The following is a 20,242-nucleotide window of genomic DNA, read 5'->3' on the forward strand; positions in this document are numbered from 1 at the left end:
ACTTGCCTCTCGGCGCGAGATCGCGATGCGCGGGGGCGGGAGCGTGATGATGGCATCGCGTAAGGAGAGGGTGTGAGAAGCTGGATCCCGTGTGACCCAGTGGCCTAATGGATAAGGCATCAGCCTCCGGAGCTGGGGATTGTGGGTTCGAGTCCCATCTGGGTCGCGTGAGATTAGTTTTGGTGGAAGAGAGGGCGATCATTGGACAGTTGATTGAGAGATGGTTCTTTCGGTTCTTGGCTGCTATCGTTATCACAAATAAAGAGGTGCTTTTGAGAGTTTTAAAAACACTGTCAGCGAATGGGTACTAAAATATGGTCAGACCTAGTGTTCGGTAGCACAGCAGGGTAATTACAGCTAACTGTAATTTACTGTATATTTCAAAGTAGCTAGAAGAAAATATTTGAAATGCTCCTAACACAAAGAAATGATCAGTGTTTGAGGTGACAGCTATCCCAGTTACCCTGATTTGATCATTACACATTATACGAATGTAACACAATATCACTTGTTATTCGGGGTGGGGTGGCTCACGCCTGTAATTCCAGCTCTTTAGGAGGCCAAGGCGAGAGAATCACTTGAGTCCAGGAGTTTGAGACCAGCCTGGGCGACATAAGGAGATGACACCACCCCCAACCCCAACCTCCCCAGAAAAAAATTTTAAAATTAGCAGTAAGTTATAATATGATTGGGCCACTGCACTCCAGCCTGGGTAACGGAGCGAGACCCTGTCTCAAAAAATAAAAACAAAAACAAAAAAATTCAAAATCAATATGAAGTATCAATCTTTAAAAAGAATTTAAAAACCAGGCCATGGCTCATTCCTGTAATCCCAGCACTTCGGGAGGCCGAGGCGTCACCTGAGGTCAGGAGTTCGAGAACAGACTGACCAACTGTTGAAATACTAAATAGAAAAAATTAGCCGGGCGTGGTGGCGCATGCCTGTAGTCCCAGCTACTTGGGAGGCTGAGGCAGGAGAATCGCTTGAACCCGCGAGATGGAGGTTGCAGTGAGCCAAGATTGCGCCATTGCACTCAAGCCTGAGCAGCAAGAGCGAAACTCTGTCTCAAAAAGAAAAAAAAAAAATTAAAAAACCAAAATGGCCGGGCACGGTGGCTCACGCCTGTAATCCCAGCACTTTCGGAGGCCGAGGCAAAAAACACTGTCATTGAGAGCTTGCAAGTGAACACGAAATCTGCCCCCTAAAAAGAAATATTTACTTAAAAAAAAAAAATTCTTGGCTGGGCACGGTGGCTCACACCTGTAATCCCAGCACTCTGGAAGGCCGAGGCGGGCGGATCACCCGAGGTCAGAAGTTCAAGACCAGCCTGGCCATGGTGAAACCCCGTCTCTACTAAAAACACAAAAAATTAGCCAGGCTTGGTGGTGCGCGCCTGTAATCCCAGCTACTCGGGAGGCTGAGGCAAGAGAATCGCTTGAACCGGGGAGGCGGAGGTTGCAGTGAGCCGAGATCACGCCATTGCGCTCCAGCCTGGGCAACAAGAACGAAACTCCGTCTCAAAAAAAAAAATTCTTTTAGGCCGGCCGCGATGGCTCACAACCGCAATCCCAGCCCTTTGGGAGGCCAAGGCGGGCGGATCACCTGAGGTCAGGAGTTCAAGACCAACCTGGCCAACATGGTGAAATCCTGTCTCTACTAAAAATACAAAAATTAGCCGGGCGTGGTGGCGCATGCCTCTAATCCTAGCTACTCTGGAAGCTGAGGCAGGAGAATCGCTTGAACCCAGAAGCTGGAAGTTGCAGTGAGCCGAGAGCCGAGATGGTGCCATTGCACTCCAGCCTGGGTGACAGAGCCAGACTCCCTCTTAAAAATAATAATAAAAATAAAAATTTTAAAAAGTGTTTTTCCCCAGCATTATTGAGATATAATTGACAAATAAAAATTGCACACATTGAGGAAGCATTTATTCTTGCTTAACTTATACTGATTTTTAAAAGAAAAAGACCTTAGCAAACACAAACTGGCGACTAGACATGTGGTATCATCTCTTTTTCTGTCTACTTTTCTTTGTGTGTGTGAGACGGAGTCTCGATATTGTAGCCCAGGCTGCAATGCAATGGCGCGATCTTGGCTCACTGCAACCGCTGTCCCACAGGTTCAAGCGATTCTGCTGCCTCAGCCTTCTGAGTTCTGTCTACTTTTTCAAGCTGAGATTAACAATGGGCAGCCACACTTACAAAACTTTCTCCCTATTCTTATCCCAAGGGACGTGTGAGCAGGTCCAACTGTGCTGGCCTCAGATTTCCAGGACGGTACCAAGGAAAGTTTACAGCAGAGTAACTGTGGAGTTACCCCATACAACTATGATAAACATAATTTATTGTTGCTGTCTTCAAAATATTATGAACAAGAAATTGTAATTAGAACAGTTTGTGTGTTTGTGCATATGTGTGTGTGTGAGAGATCTGCAAATTAGTGAAATAAAAAAAACACACAATAATCAGAGTTTAAGCTTTTCAGACCAGTTCAGTTGACTAGCTTGAAAATTTTATTTATTTATTTATTTTTGAGACAGAGTCTTGCTCTTTTGCCTAGGATGGAGTGCAGTGCCATGATGGGGGCTCACTTCAACTCCACCTCCCAGGTTCAAGCGATTCTCATGCCTCAGCCTCCAGAGTAGCCTGAATTACAGGAGTGCGCCACGACGCCTGGCTAATTTTTATATTTTTAGTGGAGATGGGGTTTCACCATGTTGCCCAGGCTGGTCTTGCACTCCTGACGTCAGGTGATCCATCCGCCTCAATCTACCAAAGTGCTGAGATTACAGGCATGACCCACTGCACCTGGCCTAGCCTGGAAAGTTTAAACTCTTCTTGCACACTTGTACAAAAGGAACATCCACTGAGTTCATCACTACTCTTTAAAAACAACTAAACACTAAATGCAGTGTGGTATCCTGGGTTGAAGTCTGAAACAGAAAAGGATATTAGTGGAAAAAAATCAGTGGACTCAAATACTGTACAGTGTGGAATTTCATTACTAGTAATGTACCAGTGTTGATTTCTTAGTTTTGACAAATATACATAAGTGACGTAAGATGTTAACATTAGGGTTAAGGGATACACCAGAACTCTGCCCTACATTTGCAGCTTTTCTGTAAATCTGAATTTATTCCAAAATAAAAAGTGTATTAAAAGAAAACCCAACTACTAATAACCAGTGGAGAATTTTAACGGACACCTTTGTCCCTTAAGATTAGAAATTAGGCCAGGCGCGGTGGCTCACGCCTGTAATCCCAGCACTTTGAGAGGCCAAAGCGAGCGGATCACGAGGTCAAGAGATCGAGACCGAGCACTTAGTGCTGAATGTTTAAACCAGAAAGCATTAATAAATACAGAAGACCAAGAATAATTTCCAGTTCAATTTCTGGTAGGTATCTCAGAGTTGAATATTGGTGGCCACATTAGGTCTTTGGATGCAGTAGGTATTCAAAAAATCTGAACTGAGGCCAGGTGAAGTGGCTCATGCCTGTAATTCCAACACTTGGGGAAGCCGAGGCAAGAGGATCACTTGAGCCCAGGAGTACAAGACCAGCCTGGGAAACACGGTGAAATCCCCATCTCAACAACAAAATTTAAAACAAAAATTAGCCTGGTGTGCAGTAGCACACACCTGTGGTCCCAGCTACTCAGGATGCTGAGGTCAGAGGATCCCTTTAGCCCAGGAGATTGAGGCTGCAGTGAGCTGTGTTCATGCCACTGCACTCCAGCCTGAGTAACAGAGCGAGACGTTATCTCAAAACAAACAAAACGGCCAGATGCAGTAGCTCACGCCTGTAATCCCAGCACTTTGGGAGGTCGAGGCAGGCAGATCACAAGGTAAGGAGTTCGAGACCAGCCTGGTCAATATGGTGAAAGCCCGTGTCTAATAATAATACAAAAATTAGCTGGGCATAGTGGCACGGTCCTGTAGTCCCAGCTACTCAGGAGACTGAGGCAAAAGAATCGCTTGAACCCGGGAGGCGAAGGTTACAGTGAGCAGAGATTGCGCCACTGCACTCCAGCCTGGGTGACAGAGTGAGACTCCGTCTCAAGAAAAAAAACAAAACAAACAAAAAAAAAAACTAAACTGCATGGTCTCCTGTCCCCCACCAGCAGGCAGCGTCTGGAAATTACAGACAGTGACAATGTATCCTTGGTCCCCCAAATGCACAGATATTGAAATGTGCAGCCCCCAAGGCTGGGCACAACAAACTCATCCTGGGTTCTCTGCCCTTTGAGCTTCTGACAGCGGCTCAGTCCTCCACAGTGCTCATCTGCCTCTCCCACCTCCTTCCCCTCCTTTAGCCTCCTTGTGAGCCCAGCTCCTTCTCTCTGGAAGATGTTTCTAGCCTCACTCACCATAGTCCATTGAGCTGGAGTCAGCAAACAGTGATTGAGTGCCTTTACTTTGTCTCTCTGCTGGCTCTTGCCTCTGAGTCCAAAAACATTCTGCAAGGCTGGGCGTAGTGGCTCAAGCCTGTAATCCCAGCGTATTGTGAGGCCGAGGTGGGCAGATCACCTGAGGTCAGGAGTTCAAGACCATCCTGGCCAACATGGTGAAACCTGTCTCTACTAAAAATACAAAAAGTAGCCAGGTGTGGTCACACATACCTGTAATCCCAGACACTCAGGAGGCTGAGGCAGGAGAATCGCTTGAACCCACGAGGCAGAGGTTTCAGTGAGCTGAGATCGCACCATTGCACTCCAGCCTGGGTGACAGAGCAAGACTCCGACACAAAAAAAACAAAAAAAGAAAAACATTCTGCAGGTTGCAGTTTCTCCACCCATTCCAAGCTCAGCCCCAGGCCTATGGCGCTTCTCACAAGTCCTGTTTGCCCTCTCTCCGAGCAGTCAGGCTGCATCATGAGTGTTGTCTACGTGTCCAGAGTCTCCTCTTCACTTGCTGTCCTCCCTCCACTGCCACCTGACACACTCCTCCCCAGCAGTGGCCTCTTCATAGACAAATTTAAGGAACACCTTTCAGTCCTTGTCTTGCTTAACTTGGCCCTGACATTTGAAACTCCTAACGAATCTTTCTTCTGGAAACACACTTTTTCTAGGCTTCCAGGAAATCTTTTTCTTGGTTCTCCAGACAACTCCTTAGACTCCTTGACCAATTCCCTCTTGTTGCCAATGATGGAAACAAACCAGCCCTACCTAAACAAAGCACATTATAATTCACTGGAAAGATAGAGGGGAGGGGGTGCCCACTAAACCACTAAAGAGACAGGAGGTGGGGAGCTGTAGGACCAGGTTTGGGAACCTGCAAGAATCAAGACCAGAGCCCCTGAAATAGCAAGAAGCTGGAAGCACAGCAAATGTCAGAGCCAGATGGCCGTCACTGTAGTCAGCGCCTCTGATTGTTTGTTTGTTTGTTTGTTTGTTTGTTTAAGATGGACTCTTGCTCTGTTGCCCAGGCTGGAGTGCAGTGGCAGGATCTCGGCTCACTGCAACCTCCACCTCCTGGGTTCAAGCAATTCTCCTGCCTCAGCCTCCTAAGTAACTGAGACTACAGGCTCTCGCCACCATTACCAACTAATTTTTTATATTTTTAGTAGAGACGGGGTTTTATCATGTTGGTCAGGCTGGTCTTGAACTCCTGACTTCAGCTGATCCACTTGCCTTGGCCTCCCAAAGTGCTAGGATTACAGGTGTGAGCCACCATGCCCGGCCAATTTTTGTATTTTTAGTAGAGATAGGGTTTCACCATGTTGGCCAGGCTGGTCTGAAACTCCTGACCTCAAATGACCCACCCATCTCAGCCTCCCAAAGTGCTGGGATTACAGGCATGAGCCACCATGCCTGGCCACATCTGATGGTTTTCATCATCCTCGGGCCACTTGCTCCTGAATCAAGGTTCCAGACAAAATCTTACAATTAGTCCAGCTTTGGCCAGGCTCAGTGTGATGGTTAATACTGAGTGTCAACTTGATTGGATTGAAGGATACGAAGTGTTGATCCTGGGTGTGTCTGTGAGGGTGTTGCCAAAGGAGATTAGCATTTGAGTCAGTGGGCTGGGAAAGGCAGATCCACCCTTAACCTGAGTGGACACAAGCTAATTAGCTGCCAGCAGAGCTAGAATATAAGCAAGCAGAAATATGTGAAAAGAGAGACTAGCCTAGTCTCCCAGCCGACTTTCTCCCATGCTGGATGCTTCCTGCCCTCGAATATCTGACTCCAGATTCTTCAGTTTTGGAACTTGGACTGGCTCTCCTTGCTCCTCAGCCTGCAGACCGCCTTTTATAGGACCTTGTGATGATGTGAGTTAATACTTAATAAACTCCTATAATACTTAATATACTTAATACTTAATAAACTCCTATATATAGTTCTGTCCCTCTAGAGAAACCTAACACACTCAGTGACTCACACCTGTAATCCCAGTACTTTGGGAGGTTCAGGAAGGAGAATGCCTTGAGCCCCAGAGTCTCCATCTCCTTCTCCCTCTCCTTCCCCCTCCCTCTCCCCTTCCTCTTCTTCCTCTTTGTCTTCTTCCTCTTCCTCTTCTTCTTGTTTGAGACAAGATCATTGCCAAGGCTGGAGTATAGTGGCACAATTGTAGTGGCACTGCTTCTCAACCTCCTGAGCGAGGATCACACCACCACACTCCTGCCTGGGTGACAGAGCAAGACCCTGTCTCTGAAAACAAACAAACAATAAACAAACAAAAAACTCTGCTATGATAGAGGTGAATTGTCTGTTTTATCCTGATAATTCTGCTTCCTTTATTCCCGTGGTTCTCAACTGGGCCAATTTTGCTCCCCAAGTAACATTGGGCAATATCTGGAGATTTGCAATTGTCACAGTGGAATTGGAAAGGGTTGCTATTAACATCTAGTGGGCACAGGTCGGGGATGCTGCTTAACATCTTAAACCACACAGGACAGTCCCCCACAAAAAAATGATGATCCAGGCCAAGCGTGGTGGCTCACGCCTGTAATCCCAGCACTCTGGGAGGCCGAGGCGGGTGGATCACCTGAGATCAGGAGTTCAAGACCAGCCTGAGCAACATGATGAAACCCCATCTCTACTAAAAATACAAAAAGTAGCCAGGTGTGGTGGTGGGTGCCTGTAATCCCAGCTACTTGGGAGGCTGAGGCAGGAGGATCACTTGAACCCAGGAGGCAGAAGTTGCAGTGAGCCGAGATCGTGTCATTGCACTCTAACCTAGGTGACAGAGCAAGACAATGTCTCAAAAAAAAAAAAGATGATCCAGCCCAAAATGTCAACTGTGTCAAGGGGAAGAAACTGCCGTAAAGGCTTGGCAAACAGGGATGGTATGATGAATTATTGATAGGCCACATTAAAATATTTAGGGCCACACTGATTGTCCCTGTTTTAACGATTTCTTCTTTCTCCCCATGCACTTTCAGGGGCAAAGTAAGGACATAAGTCAAAGGTGGTTCCAAATAGACATTTGGGAATCTTAGGGTGTAATATGGCCCTCGTGGAGGCCCTTGCTGAGTTTAGGGCCTGATTCTGAAACCCTAGCTTTGCCAAGAGAGGCAGGCTGCCAGGTGAGAAGACAAATAATGGGAGAGCCCAAATATGTTGGAATTCATTTGATAGTATCTAAGCTGGGGCGATTTTCCCCACTAGCATTACATGACTATGGATCCAGTTATTTGGAGAAATCCATTTCCTCCACAGGGAATATACATTACATTAGAACCAAAGATGGAATCCTTAGGAAATGGAATCATTTGGCAAAATTCAGCGGTCTGAAATGTTTGCATAAAATTCTCTTTTTTATTTTAATTGAGCCAGATAAATAAAGTATCAGGTGTTTGCTAGGGTCACCATTCATTGATTGGGTTGATTTTTTTTTTTTTCCCAGACACGGTCTTGCTCTGTTGCCCACACTGGAGTGCAGTGGCATGATCTCAGTTCACTGCAACCTCCACCTCCTGGGCTTACGTGATTCTCCCATCTCAGCCTCTCAAGTAGCTGGTACTACAGGTGTGCGCCACCACGCCCAGCTAATTTTTGTATTTTTTTGTAGAGATGGAATTTCATCATGTTTCCCAGGCTGGTTTTGAACTCCTGAGCTCAAACGATCCGCACGCCTCGGCCTCCCAAAGTGCTGGGATTACAGGCATGAGCCAACCATGCCTGCCCCTTAACACAGTATTTGAAATTATAATACTATAATGCTTTTAACATTTGCCAGGTTCCAGCATTAAAATGACAGTGAAGATGCAATTTTTTTTTCTACTCTTCTAGGAAATCCCACAAAAGCAACAAGGGGGATGAGAATCAGAATCACAAAGACCGCTTCAGTGAAACTGGGGGATATCAGAAACTTCAAATAAAAGGAGAAAAAGGCTACAAAAACAGTGAAGAGGCTGGGCGCGGTGGCTCAACGCCTGTAATCCCAGCACTTTGGGAGGCCGACGCGGGCGGATTGCTTGAGGTCAGGAGTTCGAGACCAGCCTGGCCCACATTGTGAAACCCTGTCTGTACTAAAAATACAAAAATTATCCGGGCATGGTGGCGGGTGCCTGTAATCCCAGCTACTTGGGAGGCTAAGGCAGGAGAATCGCTTGAACCTCGGAGGCGGAGGTTGCAACGAGCAGATTGAGCTACTGCACTTCAGCCTGGGCGACAGAGCGAGACTCCGTCTCAAAACAAACAAACAAACAAACAAAACAACAACAACCAAAAAAAAACACCAATCCCTACCTCTGTTGGTGAGGATTGGAAGGGAGATGCGCGTGGCCACGGATCTCAGGGGTGACCAGCAGAGGGCGCTGCTCCAAGGTGAGGGTCGCGCCCTGAGAGGCCATCCTTTTTTGTAGTGACCAGACTGGGGTGTGCGGACAGTGCCTCTTACAGCGACAGACCCGTGTTCTGGGTGTGGATTTTCCTCCCTTGCCTGCGGGGCTTCTGCTAGCACTGCCGTTCCTAGACTTAGACAATGTTAGAACGAGTCCAGGAAGCGAGGAGAGGAGGTGGGAGTGGCTCCTCCCACTGTGGCCCCTAAGAATTCACATGAAGAATTTTTGTTTTCCTTGCTAGGGACCCGGGACCGAGTGGGTCCAGAGGTCCTAGTGCCAAAGGAAGGAATGTGTAGATCAGGAAACATTATTGTGGTTTTATTCAACTGGGAGCCGAGGCTGGCCATTTATTTTATTGTTTGTTTGTTTATTTATTTATTTAGAGACAGAATCTCACTCTGTTTCCCAGGCTGGAATGCAATGGTGCAATCATGGCTCACTGCAGCCTCAACCCCCGAGGCTTAAGTGATCCTCCTACCTTAGCCTCCTGAGTAGCTGGGACTACAGGCACATGCCACCTTGCCTTTTTTTTTTTTTTTTTTTAGACGGAGTCTCGCTCTGTCACCCAGGCTGGAGTACAGTGGTATGATCATGGCTCACTGCAACCTCTGCCTCCGGGTTCAAGCGATTCTCCTGCCTCAGCCTCCCGAGTAGCTGGGATTACAGGCACGCTCCACTACACCCAGCTAATTTTTGTATTTTTAGTAGAGACAGGGTTTCACCGTGTCAGCCAGGCTGTTCTCATGATCCTGACCTCAGGTGATCTGCCCACCTTGGCGTCTCAAAGTGCTGGTATTACAGGTGTGAGCCATCGTGCCCAGCCCTGTCCAGCTAATTTTTAAACTATGGGCAAGTATGTTGCCCAAGGCTGCTTTGGAACTTCTGGGCTCAACTGATTGTCTTTCCTCGGCCTCCCAATGTGCTTGGATTAGAAGCATGAGCCACCTTGCCCAGCCGAGGCTGTCTGTTTAAAGTTCCTCATGCTGCTGAATCAATAAGGAGAGAAGGCGGCCACTATTATGGGCTAAGTGTTTGCATCCCCCCCCCCCCAAACTCTTACGTTGAAGCCCTAACCCCGGCGTGATGGTATTAGAAGGTGGTGCCTGGCCAGGCACAGTGGCTCACGCCTTTAATCCCAGCACTTTGGGAGGCCGAGGTGGGTGGATCATGAGGTCAGGAGTTCAAGACCAACCTGGCCAACATGGTGAAACCCCATCTCTACTAAAAATACAAAAGCTAGCCGGGCGTGGTGACGTGTACCTGTAATCCCAGCTACTTGGGAGCCAGAGGCAGGAGAATCGCTTGAACCCAGGAGGTGGAGGTTGCAGTGAGCCAAGACTGCCCCACTGCACTCCAGCCTGGCAACAGAGCAACACTCCATCTCAAAAAAAAAAAAAAAAAAAAAAAAGAAGAAGAAGGTGGGGCCTTTGGGACGTAATTAAGCTTAGAGGAATTCATGCAGACAGTGCTCCACGATGGGATGAGTGTCTTTATAAGAAGAGACCAGATGGCTGGGCACAGTGGCTTATGCCTGTAATCTCAGTATATTGGGAGGCCAAGGCGGGTGAATCACTTGAAGACAGACGTTTGAGACCAGCTGGGGCTACATGGTGAAACACCGTCTCTACTAAAAATACAAAAATTAGCTGGGCATGCTGGCACACATCTCTAATCCCAGCTATTTGGGAAGGTGAGGCAGGAGAATGGCTTGAACCCAGGAGATAGAGGTTGCAGTGAGCCCAGATCAAGCCATTGCACTCCAGCCTCCAGCCTGGACAGGCAGAGCATCTGAGATTCTCCATCTCAAAAAAAAAAAAAAAAAAAAAAAAAGAAGATGCTAGAGAGCCTTTCTTCTCTTTGTCCACCAAGTGAGGCAAGAAGGCAAAGAGCCCTCACCAGCACCCAATCATGCTATCAACCTGATATTGGACTTCCTAGCCACCAGAACTGTGAGAAATCATTATCTGTTGTTTAAGCCACCCAGTATGTGGTATTTTGTAATAGCAGCCTGAGCTGACTAAAACCATCACTGAATTAGCCTCTGTATATATGATTAGCAAGAGGAAAATGGCTCTGTTACTTAAAAGAGGAAGGAGGCTATGTCTGAAAACCAAAAATTCACTGGGGACACATCTTAGCAGGCTCTTGACCCTAAGACCTGGTTAATGGAAAAGTAGAGCAACCCAGTAAAAACAAGACTACCAAGAAGTCAGGTCTTATGGGAATAAAGTATTGGGTGTCCCTGTGAGGCACCCTTCAAAAGGGGACTGGAAGAAGTGGTGGAAGAAGGCAGCTATGATTATTGGCTGGGTGCGGTGGTTTACGCCTGTAATCCCAGCACTTTGGGAGGGTGAGGTGAGTGGATCACCTGAGGTTAGGAGTTCGAGACCAGCCTGACTAACATGGTGAAACCCTGTCTCTGCTAAAAATACAAAAATTAGCCAGGCATGGTGGTGCATGCTTATAGTCCCAGTTACTCTGGAGGCTGAGGCAGCAGAATCGCTCAAACCTGGGAGGTGGAGGTTGCAGTGAGCCGAGATCATGCCACTGCACCCCAGCCTGAGCGACAGAGCAAGACTCTGTCTCAAGAAAGGAAAAAAAAAAAAAAAAAGAAAGCAGACATAATTATCGACTTAGACTTCATGGCCATTTGTAGAAGGAGGCTTCTAACAGCTATGTTTTATGTTAATTGGCTCTTTTCTTTTTTCCTTCAACCTTATTATTATTATTATTATTTTTCTGAGACAAGAGTTTCGCTCTGTCGCCCAGGCTGGAGTGCAGTGGCGCTATCTCGGCTCACTGCAAGCTCCGCCTCCCAGGTTCACATCATTCTCCTGCCTCAGCCTCCTGAGTAGCTGGGACTACAGGCGCCCGCCACCAAGCCCGGCTAATTTTTTGTATTTTTAGTAGAGACGGGGTTTCATCGTGTTAGCCAGGATGGTCTCGATCTCCTGACCTCGTGATCCGCCCGCCTCGGCCTCCCAAAGTGCTGGGATTACAGGCATGAGCCATGGTGTCCGGCCTCTTTCAACCTTATATTAAGAGCACTGGCAGAAGCTATCAGTTTTGGTATCATGTAATTACTAGCTGTATAACCTTGGCCAAATTACTCAACCTTACTGTGCCCCAGTTACTCATCTGTAAAACAGGGTAATAGAAGTCTCAAGCTTGTAATTATGTTGTTATAAAGATTTAATACTAGGCCAGGTATGGTGGATCATGCCTGTAATCCCAGCACTTTGGGAGCCCGAGGCCGGTGGATCACCTGAGGTCAGGAGTTCAAGACCAGCCTGGCCAACATGGTAAAACCCTGTCTTTACTAAAAATACAAAAAATTAGCCAGGTGTGGTGGCATGCGCTTGTAATCCCAGTTACTCAGGAGGCTGAGGCAGGAGAATCACTTGAAACTGGGAGATGGAGGATGCAGTGAGCTGAGATTGCGCCACTGCACTCCAGCCTGGGCAACAGAGCGAGACTCCATCTCAAAAAAAAAAAAAAAGACTTAACACTTTGAACAAAAGAAAAACATGATAATAAAAATAAAATTAAAAAAAGATTTAACACTTGGGCCAGGCATGGTGGCTCATGCCTGTAATGCCAGCACTTTGGGAGGCTGAAGAGGGAGGATTACTTGAGCCCAGGAATTCCAGACCAGCCTGGGCAACATAGCAAGACTTTGTTTCTACTTTAAAAAAAAAAAAAAAGTCAGGTGTGGTGGTACACACCTGTGATCCCAGCTATTTGGGAGGCTGAGATGGGAGGATCCCATGAGCCTGGGAGGTTGAGGCTGCAATAAGCCATGATCATACCACTGCGCTCCAGCCTGGGTGACACAGTGAGACCCATCTCAAAAAAAAAATTATTCCCAACACTTAGCAGCTTAAAACAAAAAATATTTATTATTATTATTATTTGAGACGAAGTCTCGCTCTTGTCCCCCAGGCTGGAGTGCAAATGGTGCAATCTCGGCTCACTGCAACCTCCACCTCCCAGGTTCAAGTGATTCTTCTGCCTCAGCCTCCCGAGTAGCTGGGATTACAGGCACCTGCCACCACGCCTGGCTAATTTTGTATTTTTAGTAGAGATGGGGTTTCACCATGTTGGCCAGGCTGGTCTTCAACCCTTGACCTCAGGCGATCTGCCCGCCTTGGCTTCCCAAAGTGCTGGGATTACAAGCATGAGCCACCACGCCCGGCCAAAAACCATTTATTATGTCACACTTTCTGTGGGCCAGGAATCTGGGAGGGACTTAGCTGGGTGGTTCTGCTCAGGTCTCTCGGGATGTTTCAGTCAAGCAGTGGCCTGGAGCTGCACTCTTATCTGAAGACTCAACTGGCAGAAAATATGCATGCAAGGTCACTCATTGGTTGTTGGCAGGCTGCAGTTTCTTACTGAATGTTGGCTGAAGACATCACTGGCTTGCTACATGGATGTCTCCATAGACTGCTTGAATGTCCTCGCCACATAGCCAGAGTGAATGAGCTAAAAGAGAGACAGCAAGAACACACACACCCCAGATAAGAGTTCAGTCTTTCTAAGTCATATGAAAAAGATACTTGGACATGCATGTTTATAGCAGCACAATTCACAATTGCAAAAATGTGGAACCAGCCCAAATGCCCATCAATCAATGATAAAGAAACAGTGGCATATATATATATATATATATATATATATATATATATATATATATACACAATGGAATACTATTCAGCCATAAAAAGAAATGAATTAAAGGCATTTGCAGCAACCTGGATGGGATTGGAGACTTATCATTCCAAGTGAAGTAACTCAGGAATGGAAAACCAAACATCCTACGTTCTCACTCATAAGTGGGAGCTAAGCTATGAGGATGCAAAGGCATAAGAATGACACAATGGAATTTGGGGACTCAGAGGGAAAGGGTGGGAAGGGGTTGACAGATAAAAGGCTATTAATTAGGTGCAGTGTATACTGCTCGGGTGATGGGTGCACCACAATTTCACAAATCACCACTAAAGAACTGACTCATGTAAGCAAACACCAACTGTTCTTCAATAACCTATGGAAATAAAAAATTAAAAAAAGAGTTCAGTCTTTCTGTAATCTAATCTTGGAAGTGTATATTATCCTATCCTATCAGTCTTCCAGACCAACCCTGCTACAGGGTAGGTGGGGACTATATGGGATGTGAATACCAAAAAGTGGGCACACTGGGGGGCTGGCTACTTGGAGGATGGTTACTACAAACTATATTTGTAATTTTTTTTTTCTCAAGATGGAGTCTCGCTCTGTCGCCTGGGCTGGAGTGCAATGGCATGATCTCGGCTCACTGCAACCTCCACCTCCTGGGTTCAAGTGATTCTCCTGCCTCAGCCTCCCTAGTAGCTGGGATTACGGGCACGCACCACCACACCCAGCTAATTTTTTGTATTTTTAGTAGAGATAAGGTTTCACCATGTTGGCCAGGCCTGACCTGGCTCATGATCTGCCCGCCCTGGCCTCCCAAAGTGCTGGAATTACAGGCATGAGCCACTGTGCCCGGCCTTATTTATTTATTTATTTATTTATTTAGAGACAGAGTTTCCTGCCGGGCGTGGTGGCTCACGCCTGTAATCCCAGCACTTTGGGAGGCCAAGGTGGGCCAATCACCTGAGGTCGGGAGTTCGAGACCAGCCTGACCAACATGGAGAAACCCCGTCTCTCCTAAAAATACAAAATTAGCCGGGCGTGGTGGCACACGCCTATAATCCCATCTACTATGGAGGCTGAGGCAGGAGAATCACTTGAACCCACGAGGCAGAGGTTGGGGTGAGTGAAGATCGCGCCATTGCACTCCAGCTTGTGTGACAAGAGCGAAACTCCGTCTCAAAACAACAACAACAACAACAACAACAACAACAAAAGATAGAGACAGAGTTTCCCTCTTGTTGCCCAGGCTGGAGTGCAATGGCGTGATCTCAGCTCACCGCAATCTCTGCCTCCTGGGTTCAAGCGATTCTCCTGCCTCAGCCTCCCAAGCAGCTGGGATTATAGGCATGCACCAGCATGCCTGGCTAATTTTGTATTTTTAGTAGAGACGGGGTTTCTCCATGTTGGTCAGGCTGGTCTCGAACTCCTGACCTCAAGTGATCCCCCTGCCTTGGCCTCCCAAAGTGCTGGGATTACAGGCCTGAGCCACCACGCCCGACTATATTTGTAATTTTTTAACCACTGGAAAAAAAAAAAAAAAAGAAACAAGTATGGGAAAATACTCAGATCTGATAAAACTGGGTTATATTTGTGCAGCTGTTCATTACACTATTCTCTATAACTTTGAATGTTTTATAATAAAAATAAAACTATTCTCTCCTTAAAAATGTGCAGAGCATACCTCACATAATGTTGACAAATAATCCTAAAGACAATTATTATTATTTTTTTTTTGAGACACGGTCTCGCTCTGTTGCCCTGGCTGGAGTGCAGTGGCACCATCTCAGCTCACTGCAACCTCTGTCTCCCAAGTTCAAGCAATTCTCCTGCCTCAGCCTCCTGAGCAGCTGGGACTACAGGCGAGCACCATGATGTCCAGCTAATTTTTGTATTTTCAGTAGAGACAGAGTTTCATCATGTTGCCCAGCTGGTCTCAAACTCCTGGCCGCAAGCGATCCACCCACCCTGGCCTCCCAAAGTGCTAGGATTACAGGCGTGAGCCACTGTGCCAGGCCAAATACATACATACATACATATATATATATATATATATATATATTTTTTTTTTTTTTTTTTTTTTTTTTTTTTTTTGAGACAGAGTCTTGCTCTGTTGCCCAGGCTGGAGTGCAGTAGTGCAATTTCGGCTTACTGCAGCCTCTGCCTCGTGGGCTCAAGTGATTTTCATGCCTCAGCACCTGGAGTAGCTAGGACTACAGGTGCCCACCGTCAGGCCCGGCTGATTTTTGTATTTTGAGTAGAGGCGGATTTCACCATGTTGGCCAGGCTGGTCTCAAACTCCTGACCTCAGGTGATCCACCTGCCTCGGCCTCTCAAAGTGCTGGGATTACCGGTGTGAGCCACTGTACCTGGCCAAGACAATTTTAAGAAACAGGCACTCTGGGCTGGGCGTGGTGGCTCACGCCTGTAATCCCATCACTTTAGGAGGCTGAGGAGGGCGGATCACAAGGTCAAGAGATCAAGACCATTTTGGCCAACATGGTGAAACCCCATCTCTACTAAAAATACAAAAAAATTGGCTGGGTGTGGTGGCTTGCACTTGTAGTCCTAGCTACTTGGGCAGCTAACGCAAGAGAATCGCTTGAACCCAGGAGGCAGAGGTTGCAGTGAGCCGAGATCACACCATTGCATTCCAGCCTGGGTGACAGAGTGAGACTCCGTCTCGGAAAAAAAAAAAAAAAAACCAAGGAGAAATAGTCCTTGTAAAGAAGGAAATTATAAGAAGACAATAGACTGAAATGAACAAACAACAGGATGAACAAAAAAGGAAGCTGACTATTAATTCCTGAGCTTTCAAACCCTTACTGGGGCCAGGTGCAGTGGCTTACTCCCTTAATCCCTGGGCTTTGGGAGGCCCAGGTGGGCAGATAGCTTGAGCCCAGCAGTTTGAGACCAGCCTGGGCAACAGGGTGAAATCCCATCTCTATTAATAAAGAAAGAAAAAAAAAAGCGGGGGCGGAGGGAGGGGAGGGGAGAAAGGAAAGAAGATCCTTATTGGAAAGAGCAAAAGGCAGAACTGATGCTCCTGAAAATGAAATCAGCGACAAATGTACAAATTCCGGAATGTCTCCTAGAATAACAAGGAAAACCGAGTGTGGTAGGTTATGCCTATAATCCCAGCACTTTGGGAGGCCAAGGAGGTTGGATAGCTTGAGCCCAGGAGTTGGAGACCAGCCTGGCCAACATGATGAAACCCCATCTCTACAAAAAATACAAAAATTAGCTGGGTGTGGTGGTGCGTGCCTGCAGTCCCAGCTACTCTGGAGGCGAAGGTAGGAGAATCACCTGAACCCCGGGAGGTCAAGGCCACAGTGAGCCTTGATCGAGTTTTGCCACTGTACTCCAGCCTAAGCAACAGTGAGACCCTGTCTCAAAAAATAAATAAATAAATAAACAAGCAAATAAATAATAGTAGAGATAGAAGATAAAATGGAAGGCCGAAAGTAGAATATCAACACTGATAACATAACAAGAAAATAGGAATATTTGCCAGATTCCTAAGGCAAAAACAACAGCCCAGGAGTGCGGATAAAAATAACTCTATATAGGCCGGGCGCGGTGGCTCATGCCTGTAATCCCAGCACTTTGGGAGGCCGAGGGGGGGCGGATCACGAGGTCAGGAGATTGAGAACATCCTGGCTAACACAGTAAAACCCCGTCTCTACTAAAAATACAAAAAAATTAGCCAGGTGTGGTGGCGGGCACCTGTAGTCCTAGCTACTCAGGAGGCTGAGGCGGGAGAATGGCGTGAACCCGGGAGGTGGAGCTTGCAGTGAGCTGAGATCGTGCCACTGCACTCCAGCCTGGGCAACAGAGCAAAATTCTGTCTAAAAGAAAAAAAAAAGAAAAGAAAAAAGAAACCTCTTATTAATGCATGGCTGGGCGTGGTGGCTCACACCTGTGATCCCAGCACTTTTGGAGACCGAGGCAGGTGGATCACCTAAGGTTGGGAGTTCAAGACCAGGCTGACCAACATGGAGAAACCCCATCTCTACTAAAAATACAAAATTAGCTGGGCGTGGTGGATGTCTGCAGTCCCAGCTACTAGGGAGGCTGAGGCAGGAGAATTGCTGGAACCTGGGAGGCGGAGGTTGTGGTAAGCCGAGATCACGCCATTGCACTCCAGCCTGAGCAACAAGAGCGAAACTCCGTCTAAAAAAAAAAAAAAAAAAAAGAGCTCTTATTAATGCAATAAAAAAGCTAAATGAATATTTGAGCTGGGCGCAGTGGCTCATGCCTGTAATCCCAGCACTTTGGGAGGCCGAGGCAGGTGGATCACGAGGTCAGGAGTTCGAGACCAGCCTGGCCAATATGGGGAAACCCCCATCTCTACAAAAAAATACAAAAAATTAGTCGGGCATGGTGGCGTGAACCTGTAGTCCCAGCTACTCTGGAGGCTGAGGCAGAAGAACCCCTTGAACCCAGGAGACAGAGGTTGCAGCTAGCTGAGATCGCGTCATTGCACTCCAGCCTGGGCGACAGAGCGAAACTCCGTCTCAAAAAAAAAAAAAAACAGGCTGGCGGGGTGGCTCACGCCTGTAATCCCAGCACTTTGGGAGGCCGAGGCAGGCGGATCACAAGGTCAGGAGAGCGAGACCATCCTGGCTAACACGGTGAAACCCCGTCTCTTCCAAAAATACAAAAAATTAGCCGGGCATGATGGCGGGCGCCTGTAGTCCCAGCTACTCTGGAGGCTGAGGCAGGAGAATGGCATGAACCCGGGAGGCCCAGCTTGCGGTGAGCTGAGACCGCGCCACTGCACTCCAGCCTGGGCGACAGAGCAAGACTCTATCTCAAAAAAAAAAAAAAAAGTTCAGGCGCGGTGGCTCAAGCCTGTGATCCCAGCACTTTGGGAGGCCGAGGCGGGCAGATCACGAGGTCAGGACATCAAGACCATCCTGGCTAACACGGTGAAACCCCGTCTCTACTAAAAAAAACACAAAATAAATTAGCCGGGCGTGGTGGCGGGCGCCTGTAATCCCAGCTAGTCCGGAGGCTGAGGCAGGAGAATGGCGTGAACCCGGGAGGCGGAGTTTGCAGTGAGCCGAGATCGCGCCACTGCACTCCAGCCTGAGCGACAGAGCGAGACTCCGTCTCAAAACAAAAAAAAGAAAAAGAGATTAGTAGTTTTTCTAGACACCTACTAAAACCAGTCAGAAAATATAAAAGAAAAAATATGCTATCCACATTACATCAAAAATATAAAATACCCAGGAATTAAATCTAAGAAGAAATGTTTAGAGCTTAGACGAAGAAAATGATAATACCCTAGCCGGGCACGGTGGCTCACGCCTGTAATCCCAGCATTTTGGGAGGCCAAGGCGGGGAGATCACTTTAGGCCAGGAATTTGAGAGCAGCCTGTCCAACATGTCGAAACCGCGTCTCTACTAAAAATATACAAATTAGCCAGGCATGGTGGTGTGTGCCTATGATCCCAGCTACTCAGGAGGCTGAGACAGGAGAGTCGATTGAATCTGGGAGGTGGAGGTTGCAGTAAGCCAAGGTTGCAGTGAACCAAGATCGCACTACTGTACTCCAGCCTGGGCTACAGAGCCAGACTCCATCTCAAAAAAAATTAAAAAATAAAAAAATATACTGTCTGTGTTAAAGATGATAGCTCAGATTTCAGATTTAGGAAGGGATGGATTTATTTGTCAATTGGATTAGACAACTTTCTGTTACTCAAGAAAAAATTAAAATTAGATTCTTACATCAGACTACAATACCAAAATAAATTCCAGATGGAATCAAGATTTAAGCATTATAAAAATATAGGGAGATTTTATATATATATATATGTGCGTGTGTGTATATATGTGTGTATGTGTGTGTGTATATATATATATATATATATATATATATATATATATATATATAAAATTTTGATTTCAAGAAAGTCTTTCTCGGCCGGGCGCAGTGGCTCACACCTGTAATCCCAGCACTTTGGGAGGCTAAGTAGGGTGGATCACAAGGTCAGGAGTTCAAGATCAGCCTAGCCAACATGGTGAAATCCCGTCTCTACTAAAAATACAAAATTAGCCGGGCGTGGTGGAGCATGCCTGTAATCCCAGCTACTGGGGAGGCTGAGGCAGGAGAATTGCTTGAATCCAGGAGGCGGAGGTTGCAGTCAGCCAAGATGGCACCATTGCATCCAGCCTGGGCAACAAGAGCGAAAATCCACCTCAAAAAAAATTTTTTTGATGGATTTTATGATACATAATTTTAAAGTTCTATGGCAAAAATCACTAAAAGGTTTTAACAAACAAAATTTTGACAGGAAATATTTGGAACACATATAGACAAACCATATGAACAGGCAATTAACAAAAGAAGAAATGCAAATGGCCGATAAATCTATGAAAAAAATGTAAAATTTCACCTGCCATTAAAGAAATGTGCATTAAAACGAAGATAATTTTTTTTCTTTTTTCTTTTTTTTCTGAGACGGAGTCTCGCTCTGTCACCCAGGCTGGAGTGCAGTGGCATGATCTCGGCTCACTGCAACCTCTGCCTCCCAGGTTCAAGTGAGTCTCCTGCCTCAGCCTCTTGAATAGCTGGGATTACAGGTGCATACCACCACACCCAACTAATTTTTGTATTTTCAGTAAGAGATGGGGTTTCACCATGTTGGCCAGGCTGGTCTTGGACTCCTGACCTCAAATGATCTGCCTTCCTCAGCCTCCCAAAGTGTTGGGATTACAGGCATGAGCCACTGCACCTGGCCCCCACCCCCATCTCTATTAAAATAAGAGAAAAGAAACATAAAATAACG

At 46.7% G+C, this 20,242-nt stretch overlaps 1 non-coding gene across 1 annotated transcript; it reads left to right on the plus strand.

The window, feature by feature from the left end:
- Positions 1-93: 93 nt before the first annotated feature.
- Positions 94-166, plus strand: TRNAR-CCG (transfer RNA arginine (anticodon CCG)). Its single transcript has one exon. It is a non-coding gene; the product is annotated as a tRNA-Arg (tRNA).
- Positions 167-20,242: the final 20,076 nt, after the last annotated feature.

The sequence above is a fragment of the Gorilla gorilla genome, chromosome 4 (genome assembly GCF_029281585.2).
Source record: "Gorilla gorilla gorilla isolate KB3781 chromosome 4, NHGRI_mGorGor1-v2.1_pri, whole genome shotgun sequence".
NCBI classification, from domain to species: domain Eukaryota; kingdom Metazoa; phylum Chordata; class Mammalia; order Primates; family Hominidae; genus Gorilla; species Gorilla gorilla.